Below are 15,345 nucleotides of genomic sequence, written 5' to 3'. Positions count from 1 at the left end.
CATCATCAGTCCCAGCTTCCAGCATAAGTCCCAGGTTCCATCATCAGTCCCGGGTTCCATCATCAGTCCCGGGTTGCATCATCAGTCCAAGCTCCCAGTATCAGTCCCAGCTTCCATCATCAGTCCCAGCTCCCATCATCTGTCACAGGTTCCATCATTAGTCCCAGGTTCCATCATCAGTCCCAGCTTCCAGCATAAGTCCCAGCTTCCATCATTAGTCCCAGCTTCCAACATAAGTCCCAGGTTCCATCATCCGTCCCAGTTTCCAGCATAAGTCCCAGGTTCCATCATCAGTCCCAGCTCCTAGCATCACTCCCAGGTTCCATCATCAGTCCTAGCTCCCCTCATCAGTCCCAGGTTCCATCATCAGTCCCATCATCAGTCCCAGCTTCCAGCATCCGTCCCAGCTTTCAGTAAGATTCCCAGCTCCCCGCATTAGTCCCAGGTTCCAGTATCAGTCCCAGCTCCTATCCTCAGGCTCAGGTTCCATCATAAGTCCCAGCTCCCATCATCAGTCCCTGGTTCCATCATCAGTCCCACGTTCCATCATCAGTCCCACGTTCCATCATCAGTCCCAGCTCCCAGCCATCACTCCCAGGTTCCATCATAAGTCCCAGCTCCCATCATCAGTCCCTGGTTCCATCATCAGTCCCACGTTCCATCATCAGTCCCACGTTCCATCATCAGTCCCAGCTCCCAGCCATCACTCCCAGGTTCCATCATCAGTCCCAGCTCCCAGCCATCACTCCCAGGTTCCATCATCAGTCCCATCATCACTCCAAGCTTCCAGCATCCGTCCCAGCTTTCAGTAAGATTCCCAGCTCCCCGCATTAGTCCCAGGTTCCAGTATCAGTCCCAGCTCCTATCCTCAGGCTCAGGTGCCATCATCAGTCCCAGGTTCCATCATAAGTCCCAGCTCCCATCATCAGTCCCTGGTTCCATCATCAGTCCCACGTTCCATCATCAGTCCCAGCCCCCAGCCATCACTCCCAGGTTCCATCATCAGTCCCAGCTCCCAGCCATCACTCCCAGGTTCCATCATCAGTCCCAGCTCCCATCATCAGTCCCAGGTTCCATCATCAGTCCCAGGTTCCATCATCAGTCCCAGCTCCCATCATCAGTCTCGGGTTCCATCATCAGTCCCGGGTTCCATCATCAGTCCAAGCTCCCAGCATCAGTCCCAGCTTCCATCATCAGTCCCAGCTCCCAGCATCAGTCCCAGCTTCCATTATGTGTCCCAGCTTCCAGCATCAGTCCCAGGTTCCATCATCAGTCCCAGCTTCCATCATCAGTCCCAGCTTCCAGCATCAGTCTCAGGTTCCATCATCAGTCCCAGCTCCCATCATCAGTCCCTGGTTCCATCATCAGTCCCAGGTTCCATCATCAGTCCCAGCTCCCAGCCATCACTCCCAGGTTCCATCATCAGTCCCAGCTCCCATCATCAGTCCCTGCTCACATCATCAGTCCCAGCTTCCATCATCAGTCCCAGCTCCCATCATCAGTCCCAGCTCCCATCATCAGTCCAAGCTCCCAGCATCAGTCCCAGCTTCCATTATCAGTCCCAGCTCCTAGCATCAGTCCCAGCTCCCATCATCAGTCACAGGTTCCATCATTAGTCCCAGCTTCCAGCATCAGTCCCTGGTTCCATCATCAGTCCCAGCTTCCATCTTCAGTCCCAACTTCCAGCATAAGTCCCAGGTTCCATCATCAGTCCCAGCTCACATCATCAGTCCCTGGTTCCATCATCAGTCCCAGGTTCCATAATTAGTCCCAGCTCCCAGCCATCACTCCCAGGTTCCATCATCAGTCCCAGCTCCCATCACCAGTCCCAGCTTCCATCATCAGTCCCAGCTCCCATCATCAGTCCAAGCTCCCAGCATCAGTCTCAGCTTCCATTATGAGTCCCAGCTTCCAGCATCAGTCCCAGCTTCCAGCATAAGTCCAAGGTTCCATCATCAGTCCCGGGTTCCATCATCAGTCCCGGGTTGCATTATCAGTCCAAGCTCCCAGCATCAGTCCCAGCTTCCATCATCAGTCCCAGCTCCCATCATCAGTCCCAGCTCCCAGCATCAGTCCCAGTTCCCATCATCAGTCCCAGCTCCCATCATCTGTCCCAGCTTCCAGCATCAGTCCCAGGTTCCATCATCAGTCCCAGCTTCCATCATCAGTCCCAGCTTCCAGCATAAGTCCCAGGTTCTATCATCAGTCCCAGCTTCCAGCATAAGTCCCAGCTTCCATCATTAGTCCCAGCTTCCAGCATAAGTCCCAGGTTCCATCATCCGTCCCAGCTTCCAGCATAAGTCCCAGGTTCCATCATCAGTCCCAGCTCCCAGCATCACTCCCCGGTTCCATCATCAGTCCCAGCTCCCATCATCAGTCCCAGGTTCCATCATCTGTCCCATCATCAGTCCCAGCTTCCAGCATCCGTCCCAGCTTTCAGTAAGATTCCCAGCTCCCCGAATTAGTCCCAGGTTCCAGTATCAGTCCTAGCTCCTATCATCAGGCTCAGGTTCCATCATCAGTCCCAGGTTCCATCATAAGTCCCAGCTCCCATCATCAGTCCCTGGTTCCATCATCAGTCCCATGTTCCATCATCAGTCCCAGCTCCCAGCCATCACTCCCTGGTTCCATCATCAGTCCCAGCTACCAGCCATCACTCCCAGGTTCCATCATCAGTCCCAGCTCCCATCATCAGTCCCTTGTTCAATCATCAGTCCCGGGTTCCATCATCAGTCCCGGGTTCCATCATCAGTCCACGCTCCCAGCATCAGTCCCAGCTCCCATCATCAGTCACAGGTTCCATCATTAGTCCCTGGTTCCATCATCAGTCCCTGGTTCCATCATGAGTCCAAGCTCCCAGCATCAGTCCCAGGTTCCATCATCAGTCCCAGCTTCCATCATCAGTCCCAGCTTCCAGCATAAGTCCCAGGTTCCATCATCAGTCCCAGCTCCCATCATCAGTCCCTGGTTCCATCATCAGTCCCAGGTTCCATCATCAGTCCCAGCTCCCAGCCATCACTCCCAGGTTCCATCATCAGTCCCAGCTCCCATCATCAGTCCCAGGTTCCATCATCAGTCCCAGGTTCCATCATCAGTCCAAGCTCCCATCATCAGTCCCTGGTTCCATCATCAGTCCCAGCTTCCAGCATAAGTCCCAGGTTCCATCATCAGCCCCAGCTCCCATCATCAGTCCCAGGTTCCATCATCAGTCCCAGCTCCCATCATCAGTCCCTGGTTCCATCATCAGTCCCAGCTTCCATCATCAGTCCCAGCTCCCATCATCAGTCCCTGGTTCCATCATCAGTCCCAGCTTCCATCATCAGTCCCAGCTTCCAGCATAAGTCCCTGGTTCCATCATCAGTCTCAGCTCCGATCATCAGTTCCAGGTTCCATCATCAGTCCCATCATCAGTCCAAGCTCCCAGCATCAGTCCCAGCTTCCATTATCAGTCCCAGCTCCCATCATCAGTCCCAGCTCCCAGCAGCAGTCACAGGTTCCATCATCAGTGCCAGGTTCCATCATCAGTCCCTGATTCCAGCATAAGTCCCAGGTTCCATCATCAGTCCCAGGTTCCATCATCAGTCCCAGCTTCCAGCATAAGTCCCAGGTTCCATCATCAGTCCCAGCTCCTAGCATCACTCCCAGGTTCCATCATCAGTCCCAGCTCCCCTCATCAGTCCCAGGTTCCATCATCAGTCCCATCATCAGTCCCAGCTTCCAGCATCCGTCCCAGCTTTCAGTAAGATTCCCAGCTCCCCGCATTAGTCCCAGGTTCCAGTATCAGTCCCAGCTCCTATCCTCAGGCTCTGGTTCCATCATCAGTCCCTGGTTCCATCATCAGTCCCAGCTTCCAGCATAAGTCCCAGCTCCCATCATCAGTCCCTGGTTCCATCATCAGTCCCACGTTCCATCATCAGTCCGAGCTCCCAGCCATCACTCCCAGCTCCCAGCCATCACTCCCAGATCCCAGCCATCACTCCCAGGTTCCATCATCAGTCCCAGGTTCCATCATCAGTCCCAGGTTCCATCATCAGTCCCGGGTCCCATCATCAGTCTCGGGTTCCATCATCAGTCCCGGGTTCCATCATCAGTCCAAGCTCCCAGCATCAGTCCCAGCTTCCAGCATCAGTCCCAGGTTCCATCATCAGCCTAGCTTCCAGCATCAGTCCCAGGTTCCATCATCAGTCCCAGCTCCCATCATCAGTCCCTGGTTCCATTATCAGTCCCAGGTTCCATCATCAGTCCCAGCTCCCAGCCATCACTCCCAGGTTCCATCATCAGTCCCAGCTCCCATCATCTGTCCCAGGTTCCATCATCAGTCCCAGCTTCCAGCATCAGTCCCAGGTTCCATCATCATTCCCAGCTCCCATCATCAGTCCCTGGTTCCATCATCAGTCCCAGGTTCCATCATCAGTCCCAGCTCCCAGCCATCACTCCCAGGTTCCATCATCAGTCCCAGCTCCCATCATCTGTCCCAGCTCCCAGCATCAGTCCCTGGTTCCATTATCAGTCCCAGCTTCCAGCATAAGTCCCAGGTTCCATCATCAGTCCCAGGTTCCATCATCAGTCCCGGGTTGCATCATCAGTCCCGGGTTCCATCATCAGTCCAAGCTCCCAGCATCAGTCCCAGCTTCCATTATCAGTCCCAGCTCCCATCATCAGTCCCAGCTCCCAGCAGCAGTCACAGGTTCCATCATCAGTGCCAGGTTCCATCATCAGTCCCTGATTCCAGCATAAGTCCCAGGTTCCATCATCAGTCCCAGGTTCCATCATCAGTCCCAGCTTCCAGCATAAGTCCCAGGTTCCATCATCAGTCCCAGCTCCCATCATCAGTCCCAGGTTCCATCATCAGTCCCATCATCAGTTCCACCTCCGATCATCAGTCCCAGGTTCCATCATCAGTCCCAGCTTCCCTCATCAGTCCCAGCTTCCAGCATAAGTCCCAGGTTCCATCATCAGTCCCAGCTTCCAGCATCCGTCCCAGCTTACAGTAAGATTCCCAGCTCCCCGCATTAGTGTCAGCTTCCAGCATCAGTCCCAGCTCCTATGATCAGTCTCAGGTCCCATCATAAGTACTAGTTCCCAGCATCAGTCCCAGCTTCCATCATCAGTCACAGGTCCCATTTTCTGTCCCAGCTTTCAGTAAGATTCCCAGTTCCCAGCATCAGTCCTTGCTCCCAACTGCAATCAGAGCTCCGTGACCAGACTGAAAATGAAACGCTGACACTGGTCAGTCCCACCCCTACATTGGTTGTTGCTGGAAAGCTGGACACCACATCCAGCCCCACTTCTCTTTAGTTTTTTGATATCATGGTATTCATTCTTTACTTCTTGAAACACATTGATTATTTGGTTTGGCATTCATTTCTTTTCTTTTTTTGTTTTGTTTTTAAACTTTATTGAAACACAGCGTGTACTACAGCATTTGTGTAAACAATGACAGGCAGAGTTGTGAAAGGCCTCTAAGACGATTGTCGTATAAAAAGATGCATCTAGATAGTTCCACTCTGGGAACCGTTTTAAAAAAGCAGCAGTTTTGGATTACCAAAACATCATTTCTGTGTGTGAAACATCCAAATGATAAACACCTAAAATCATCCCTGGGGCGAGCAGAGGGTAGGGCCTTAGTATCACGGATTTTTGTTTGTAGCCGAAAGTTTAATTGAACGGAGATGAATAGACAGATTGGGACAACCTTTCCAGAGATGGAGACGCTATTCTTGTCTGTAATAGCTAAAAGCATTGAGCCAAAAGGAAAATCAGCTGGTTCACCACTCAATCTATGGTGCAACCCTGACCTGTGATCAGGACCAAAACGCTAAGATTGTAATTATAAAGGTAGCTGGACATACCCTTGGGAGAAGCTAGTCTTTTTAGCTTTGCACTGAAAGGAGTCAGTTGAGGTGTTTTAGAAATCTGGTCAAGATGCCTCCTGGATGCCTCACAGGGAAGGTTTACTCGCAGGATTTCGGTCTAGTCTCGGATAAACAGCTGAACATTTTGTCTTCTCCTGGCAGAATCTACTAGTTAGACCTGTTGTCAGGATTTTGATAGCCTGATATTTCTTTGAATATAATGTGATAAAGCAGATATGAGGAAAAAGTTACTATTACACCTTTTCATTTTATTTCTGTTTAGCATCTTCTGTCTTTTTTTTAATACAAATTGCTGTTAATTTGAGTCAGAATGTAATGAGCAATCTCATCTGCAGCCATCACTGTATGCATCAACTGTAAGGAAATATCCTCCTGATCAGATCTGAACAAAAGCTGTGGAAACACATGGAACTGGAAAAGGTGCAGGGATGTTTGATTTCATCTGCAGGCAGCTGATTTCTGCAACCAGAAATCACTAGATTGAGTTATTCAAACAAAGTTGGCAGGAAATAAACCATCAAGTTATTGTCATGGGACTAATTGTTAATGTAATGCTGTGTGACCTTGACAAGCAGCTCTAATTTAAAAGAAGAGCCTGCAGTATATAAAACTAAGGTTTTATATATCAGAAATGATTGAAAAGAATCTTGACTGCATGGGGAACACTGGGTTGGTTGAAAACAAAAACCAAAATGACCACATATTGCTGCATGTGCTCTTTTATTTAAAACCTTTAATCTTAACAAAGGCCCAAAAAGATGAACCAGTCTTAGAATTCCAAACATGAGTAAATATATTTATTTAATAATTCTGTGCTTATTTCATTCAGCGGATTATGTGTACATATCTGCAGAATAAAATTGTAGCTGCCACTTCCCTTCACTAATGATTTCTTATTTGAAAGACAGAACAGTGAATGGCTTGCAGTGGCTTCTCTGCACCGTTTGGCTTGTTCAAAGCACAATTTCTACATACTGCCAGTATTTGAAAGGGGAGTCTAGACTACAGGGGAACACTAGCTTGTAGAAAGGAAACAAAACTGGCCACTTATTGCTTTAAATAGTCTTTATTAGTTAAATCATTTGTCTTATCAAGGACACAAACCCAACGATTCTCAAGCTGTTGAGCTAAATGGGAGCTACACTGCCAGATGTTTCTAAAGAGGTATAATATTTGTAAGTTTTCCTTAAAGCCGCTATGAAATTATGATTAGATATACCTGCCATGTTGTGGTTTGCTCCATGCTTGCATTGTCTTGGTGAGTTATAATGAACCTGGACTGTCAGCACTGAGGTGACAATAATATGAGGCAAATGTTTGTGGATAGATGCTCTTTTCTCCTGAACGGCGGCGCTACAGAAACAATGCTATGTTGCTGTGTTGCTCTGCAGTGTCCAGTCAAAAGCAACTTCTTTTTCATTGTTGATCATATCGCATGTTGTTACCCCTTTGACGAAGAAGTTAAGATTAACTAAAGTGTGAACTTTATGTTAAATGGCTTTTAGTGATCATTCTATAGTCAGCTTAAGGTTTTTGATGTGTAGGTTTTAATCTTTTCAACAAAACAGAATATTGTTGGTTGTAAGGCTTTAGCTGCAGTAAAGAAAGCCCATCAGAGCATTTCCAGAGGAGTGGAGAGTGTTTGTAATGAGGTTAAATTAACACCTCTGACCCCCAGGTAATCTGTTATCTGTAGGTGCCGATATGACCATATAGTTTATGCACTGCATGTGCAGGTATATATGTACATTTATCAATGGGAGTTAATTGTCCTTTATTAATATAAACAAATCTATTTTAGCCATGTGATGTGTCTATTTACCCTGTGCAAGGATAGATTTTAGTCTAGTTTTTAATGATTTTTTTATGCTTGTGGATAAACGTCCATCTGTGTGCTTGTGGGTGTGTGATGAATGGTTTTGGTCTCAGTGGCGAGCTCAGCTGCTGGAGGTTAGTTATGATGTGTGTGTCTGGCCTGGGCCTATAACCCTGCCACTTTACAAGTTATAAATAAATCTCCTGAAAGGCCATGCTGGCTGTGGAAGGGCCTTCTATCAGATGAATTACCTCAGCAATCTAATCAGATGAAGAAAGGACTGCCTGGGGCAGGAAAATGACTGTCCATTTTCACAGGTAATTTGCTTAATGCTTCCTTATTAAGATCACCCCTGTGATGCTTCGGCAAGGTGTCTAGACAGCCACATTAGTTTCTCTTTTTTTCATCCATTTTCCTGCAGCACACGATTCCTACTTATTATATTTCTCCTGATCAACTGTATTATCACATGTGTTTCAGCTCTGCTTTCAGTAATTAGCCTTCTACAGCATCAAATAAACATCTTCTATCTTTCACTACTCAAAAGAAAAAGATCCTTTCCCTCCAATTTTTAATGTTTCCTCTTTCTTCATTAAGTGCACCATGATCCTCACATCCAGCATCAAGTCGCCGATTGAGCAGCTTCACAGCAGCAGCAGCTGCCGCCAGTGGTGATATGCATAGTTTCCCTCTTGATGTCGAATGTGGGGAGCCAGGATCATCCAGGGGAAGAAGTGTGAAGAAGAAAGGTCCTAACCTCCAGTGATTCATTCTCTAGAGAATGAAGCAAGAACAGTTTAGCCTTATAACTGAAACGAAGAACCCGGAGAACAAACAATAGGAGCAGTTAACAACTTCTTTTGGTCATTTTTTAACATATCTGGGAGTGTTTAGTATAAAGTCGGTGTCTATGCCAGTAGAGCTTCGGCTGAAGGAGCAACCAGGCTGAGCTGGAGAAAGGATGTAGATGGCTCATTATTTAGCAAGGCTGGCAAACGGTGCCTCTGGATAAACGTGAAGCTGCTGCCAGCTGATCCGCCCATGCTTACAGTCAGGTTCAAAAGTTAAAAATGCTTTGCTAACATGCTGTAGTAGACTCTGGGAATGCTGACGTGTTAGTTTCACTTTAATGCATTAATAAATCTCATTGCACGTTAACACAGTTTCTATTTTTTACTGACTACACAGACCACAGGTCGCAGGAGGAGGTGGGGTGGAGGAGGTGGGTGGAGCATCTGTAGCTGTGCTGCTGCAGCATCACCTGAACAGGTGTCCACGTTTCCACAACAGCAAACAAGCCAGGGTCGGTGACAACTCGCTGCTGACATGCTGTGATCGTTTCACAGAATTACAAAGTTTTAAAAAGTTGTTAAATCAAATTTTTTCAGGCTAAACACGTCGTTTCCCCATTACTGATCAGATCAGGTCATTTTATCTCCTTCTGGGTATGTTACATCAGCTCCTCCCTCACACTACAGAAGATCTGAGATTATAACCCTGCTTTCTGTTTGTTCCAGCAGGTAAACACACCTTCACATCACATTATTTCCTTCTGCTGCAGCGTACAGGACAAACATTAAATTCTGGTTCTCTCAAACTGTGATGAAATACAAAAATATCAGCTAATAAACAAAACAAACAAAACCAGTTCTACCACTGAGTAAGTAAACATGATAATAAATAGACAAGGCAGATTAATGTCAGTGTGATATGTGTTTATGGTTATAGAGCAATAGCAGACTGAGTGAGCTTCAGGTTAAACTGGTTAAACTGGTTACACTGGTTACACTGGTTAAAATGGTTAAACTGGTTACACTGGTTACACTGGTTAAAGTGGTTAAACTGGTTAACATGGTTAAACTGGTTAAACTGGTTAAAGTGGTTAAAATGGTTAAACTGGTTAAAGTGGATAAACTGGTTAAACTGGTTAACATGGTTAAACTGGTTAAAGTGGTTAAAATGGTTAAAATGGTTAAAGTGGTTAAACTGGTTAAAGTGGTTAAAATGGTTAAACTGGTTAAAGTGGATAAACTGGTTAAACTGGTTAACATGGTTAAACTGGTTAAAGTGGTTAAAATGGTTAAAATGGTTAAAATGGTTAAAGTGGTTAAAGTGGCTAAACTGGTTAAAGTGGTTAAAATGGTTAAACTGGATAAACTGGTTAAAATGGTTAAACTGGTTAAACTGGTTAACATGGTTAAACTGGTTAAAGTGGTTAAACTGGTTAACATGGTTAAACTGGTTAAAGTGGTTAAAGTGGTTAAACTGGTTAAACTGGATAAAGTGGTTAAACTGGATAAAGTGGTTAAAATTGTTAAACTGGTTAAAGTGGTTAAACTGGTTAACATGGTTAAACTGGTTAAACTGGTTAAAGTGGTTACACTGGTTAAAGTGGCTGTGTTCTTGTTTCTGAGGGGGTAAAAGTTCAGGTATTGATGTCCAGGGTGGGTGGAAGGGGAGCAGACCATGGAGAGAGTTCAGCATCCTGACAGCCTGGTGGACCAAGCTGTCCCTCAGTCTGGTGGTCCTGGTCCTGGTCCAGGTCCTCCTTTCTGATGGCAGCAGGCTGAAGAAGCTGTGTGACGGGTGGGCGGCGTCTCTCTCCATGCAAAGGGCTTCACGGGTGAGGAGAGGTGGAGATGTTTGCAGGGAGGGGAGAGGCAGCTACCATCTTCTCCGCTGATCTCAGGATATGTTGGAGGGTCTTCCTGCAGGACGTGGAGGCGCCGTACCACATGGTGATGCCGCTGGTCAGGACGTTCTCCATGGTTCATCTGTAGAAGGTGAAAATGATGGGGGCGGAGCTCTAGCTTTCCTCAGGTTCTCAGCTTGCTCCTGTAGGAGGAGGGGGCTCAGCACCAGTGACGTGCGGTGAAGTTTATGGTTGGTGAGGCACTGATTTACAATTGTAAGAACTGAAAAGAGCATCTTATTTCAATATTCATTCAACAGCATGCAACTGGTAATGCTTCATATCCTATCAGCATTCCTCTTTCAGTTACACTCACACACCCACTGTTACTAACTCTTCAGTAAGAAAAGTAGCTACTGGCTGTCCTAAAAGTCGCTAAATCGCTAAATGACATCATCTAATGTGCATAATAACCTGGTACATGGAGGCTGCTGTGGAGAGGAACGTCATGGGAAAGGCAACAATGGACGAAAAGACAAGCTACAAATGTTTAAAATGGCTAAACTAATAAAAATAAAACAAATTCTTTGGTTAATATTTTTTTTTATTCTGCTTTAATTTCATTAAGTGTAGGTTGTTTTCTAATTAGGAGGCTGCAACATTTCACAACACTTGTCTTCCTCCACACTCTTCATTAATAGACATTAAAATCTGACGGTAAGCCAGCCGAGATCATCCTGCAGCAGCTTTGAACATCTCATTTTGAGCCTGGTCATGAAACAGGTGATCATCTCCTGCTCTGAATGCAGCTGCTGCTGCTGCCAGAAGCCTCTTCTGGTTGCTTTTGGACAGGGGAGGGGCTGCACAGCAGCCCCCCCTCCTCACTGAGAAGAATAAACTACTTTCATATATGTCTGTCTACAAAAGTCTCCAATACTGAAAAAGTCGCTAGATTTGTCGCTAGTCACTTAAAAAAGCAAACAAAAAAAGGTTGCTAAGTTGGCAACACACACCGTGTTGGTGTGTGAGTGCGCCCCCTTGAGGTGAGGCAGAGTACTGTTTGCCTCACCTGCTGACTTTTTTCTGCACTTTATTGTACGATAAATGGGAATATTTCTCCCACAAATACATTAAATAATTACACAGACTATAGAGAGTCATGGTGTAAAACACATATTTCTGTAAAGTTCATGTTGGCGACATGCTGAGGAACAGAAAACGTGTCATGAACCCAGTTTGTATTGGATGGTCCAGTCAGAGCTGAGGCACAGCTCGCCCGTGTCTCCACCGGGTTTCTGCACTGGATTTCATCGGGAAATACTCAAATTTGGCCATTTTTACTTAATAAACTGTCAAAAACGTGTTAGAGTCATACTGAAAATGCATTTTTAACACAGATCAGTGGAAAATATTAATATTTATTGTATGTAGGCACTGCCTCCCCTGACCGCACGTCAGTGCTCAGCACGCATCCTTGAGGGACCCGTGTTCAGTGTGGTGATGCTGGATGTGTTCCTGCCAACCTGAACTGCCTGTGGTGTCCCGTCCAGAAAGTCCAGCAGTCAGTTGCACAGTGAGGCGTTAACTCCCAGCTGGTCCAGTTTCAGAAGGAGCTGTTGGGGGATGATTGTGTTGAATGCTGAACTAAAGTCTATGAGCAGGATTCTGACGTAGGGGTCTTTGTGTCCAGATATGTGAGGGCTGTGTGGAGGGCAGTGAGATGGCATCGTTGGTCGAGCGGTTGGACTGATATGCAAACTGGAAGGGCTCCAGGGAGGGTGGGAGGACAGACTTTATGTGTTTTAACACTAGCCGTTTGAAGCACTTCATAGGAATGGGTGCTCAAAACAAGTGAAGAAGCTCATTTGGCAGAGAGGTAGAGCTGCCACAGGTCTGCAGGGGGGGCTTGTAGTTCGTGATGGTCTGCATCCCTCGCCACAGGCTCTGTGTGTCTCTGCTGTCTCTGAAACGTTGAGCTATCCTCCTGGTGTCCTACTTCTTTGCCTCTCTGATGCCGCGTGACAGGTTGGCCCTCGCTGTCCTCAGGCCCTCCTCATCTCCTGCTCTGAAGGCAGCGTTCCGTCAGCAGTCTCTGGACCTCCCCTGTTAGCCATGGCATCTGATTCTGATTGACTGTTATATCATCAATGCACTTGGTGATATAGGCAGTGACAACATCTGTGTACTCCTAGAGGACTGGACCAGCAACAGGAGGAGGTACCAGACCAGCATGAGGAGGAGGTACCAGACTGGAGACCAGCATGAGGAGGAGGTACCAGACTGCTGACCAGCATGAGGAGGAGGTACCAGACTGGAGACCAGCATGAGGAGGAGGTACCAGACTGCTGACCAGGATGAGGAGGAGGTACCATGCTGGAGACCAGCGTGAGGAGGAGGTACCATGCTGGAAACCAGCGTGAGGAGGAGGTACCAGACCAGCATAAAGAGTAGGTACCAGACTGGTGACCAGCATGAGGAGGAGGTACCAGACTGGTGACCAGAGTGAGGAGGAGGTACCAGACCAGCATGAGAAGGAGGTACCAGACTGGTGACCAGCGTGAGAAGGAGGTACCAGACCAGCATGAGAAGGAGGTACCAGAGTGGTGACCAGCGTTAGAAGGAGGTACCAGACCAGCATGAGAAGGAGGTACCAGACTGGTTACTAGCTTGAGAAGGAGGTACCAGACTGGTGACCAGCGTGAAAAGGAGGTACCAGACTGGTGACCAGCGTGAGAAGGAGGTACCAGACTGGTGACCCGCGTGAGAAGGAGGTACCAGACCAGCATGAAAGGTGGTACAGACTCCTCCTCACACTAAAACTTGGTCACTTATTTATGCGAAAACCTGTTTTAGTTAAAGTTTTAAGTTTTATGTTGATGTAAAACGTGGTGTTTATGTCATTGCACAGAGGCAAACGCTTCTTTTCAGAATGCAAAATAAAGCTAAAACTAACTTTTAGCTAAAACCGCGCTCATGCAAACGTATGAACACATGGTTCCTCTGGTAATAGGCTTTTATATGCTTGTTTCAGAGGGATTCTCCAAAAGCAGAGCAAATTCACACCAACACCTCAAGGTGGTCAGAGACAGGCATGGCAGACACATTTTAGCAGAAATACCTACTATAGCCCTACACCCCTGCAGCTGGGGGCCACTAGAATCCCACTCCTATCTCATTGTGAAGGCATCCTTCACCATGAATGAAATGATTGCAGGTAGCAGTGCTCTGGCCCACCCAGAGAGACTTAACACCATATCTGACACTCACACAAACCTATAGAGACTGGAAGGAAGCCATGAAGGAGGAATGAAAGATGAAGGCAGGAGAAAAAGAGAACAGGAAAAGGTGAAAGGAAGAGCTAGACAGAAGCATCCACATCCAGCATATAATGAGTGCTTTGCCACACGGTTGTCTGACAAATCTCAGAGTGGAGATAATTGTGGCATTGAGGCAGCAATGAACCCTTGCAGAGCCAACAGATAGCCTCTCTCTATTTGTCTTTGGTCCTGTGAAGCCCTTTAGTCTGTAGCCTGACGTAAAGATTACCTTTCATTTCATCCTTCAACCAAGATCTAAATGTTTCCTTAAAACAGAGATTACAGTACAGTGTTGGTCATTAATTAAAACAAAGTGGAAGAGATAAAATAAGGGGTTAAGTTAAAATGTGGTTGGCGAGCATGGGTACGGCTAAAACAAACACAGAGAAGCACATACGCAGTATTATATCAGAAAATCCAGGGAAAAAGAGCCTGTTTACATGGCATGACAACTGGGAGAAATCAGATTACTGAGTAAATGATTACTGTCATATAATTGGGTGTGTCTACAAGCACTGTTGAAATAAGATTTAAATAAACTTTGTGCTACAGTTTCCAGTCCAGTAAGTACGTAGTGATGTAACTTCCTGTTCTTTTCCAGTCGGTTTATGTCTAATAATCAGATAAAGGATATGCTGTCTACATGAATAATCTCATAACTCCAGAAATCACGATGAGAGTTTTGGTGTGCATGAGTGGGATCAATACCAAGACCATATGGATGCAAAATCCAACTTGGAAACATATATAGTGAGATGCAACTGACTGGAATACCATCCATACATAGTATGGTGGGGTTAATTACCTGACAATAAGACTAATTTATAACCCGTTAATCCATTACAGGTTCTCGTATCGTCACAAAGAGTTTTACAACTTTGAAGGTGGGCTGGAGCCTTTAACCTCCAGACTACCTTTAACCTGCTGTTCCTTCCTGTTTACTGATGTTTACTTAAATGGATGATGGAAGTCTGAAGAAACAAGATATTCTGGAAATTTTACAATTTCTTTATTTAAAGAACAAGGGCCCCAGTAGCATGTAGAAGATCCATACAGAGCCACAACCTCCTGGTACCTCCTCCTCATGCAGGTCACCAGTCTGGTACCTCCTCTTCATGTTGTTCTCCAGTCTGGTACCTCCTCTTCATACTGGTCTCCAGTCTAGTACCTCCCCTCATACTGGTCTCCAGTCTGGTACCTCCTCCTCACTCTGGTCACCAGTCTAAAACCTTCTTCTCACGCTGGTCTCCAGTCTAGTACCTCCCCTCATACTGGTCTCCAGCATGGTACCTCCTCCTCACGCTGGTCCAGTCTGGTACCTTCTCCTCACGCTGGTCTCCAGTCTGGTACCTCCTCCTCACGCTGGTCTCCAGTCTGGTACCTTCTCCTCACGCTGTCTCCAGTCTGGTACCTTCTCCTCACGCTGGTCTCCAGTCTGGTACCTCCTCCTCACGCTGGTCTCCAGTCTGGTACCTCCTGCTCACTCTGGTCACCAGTCTGACACCTTCTCCTCACGCTGGTCTCCAGTCTAGTACCTCCCCTCATACTGGTCTCCAGCATGGTACCTCCTCCTCACGCTGGTCTCCAGTCTAGTACCTCCCCTCATACAGGTCTCCAGCATGGTACATCCTCCTCACGCTGGTCTCCAGTCTGGTACCTTCTCCTCACGCTGGTCTCCAGTCTGGTACCTTCTCCTCACGCTGG

Source organism: Melanotaenia boesemani, chromosome 22 (assembly GCF_017639745.1).
Source record: "Melanotaenia boesemani isolate fMelBoe1 chromosome 22, fMelBoe1.pri, whole genome shotgun sequence".
Lineage (NCBI taxonomy): Eukaryota > Metazoa > Chordata > Actinopteri > Atheriniformes > Melanotaeniidae > Melanotaenia > Melanotaenia boesemani.
The sequence above is the reverse complement of the archived record's forward strand: the minus strand, read 5'-3'. Positions refer to the sequence as shown.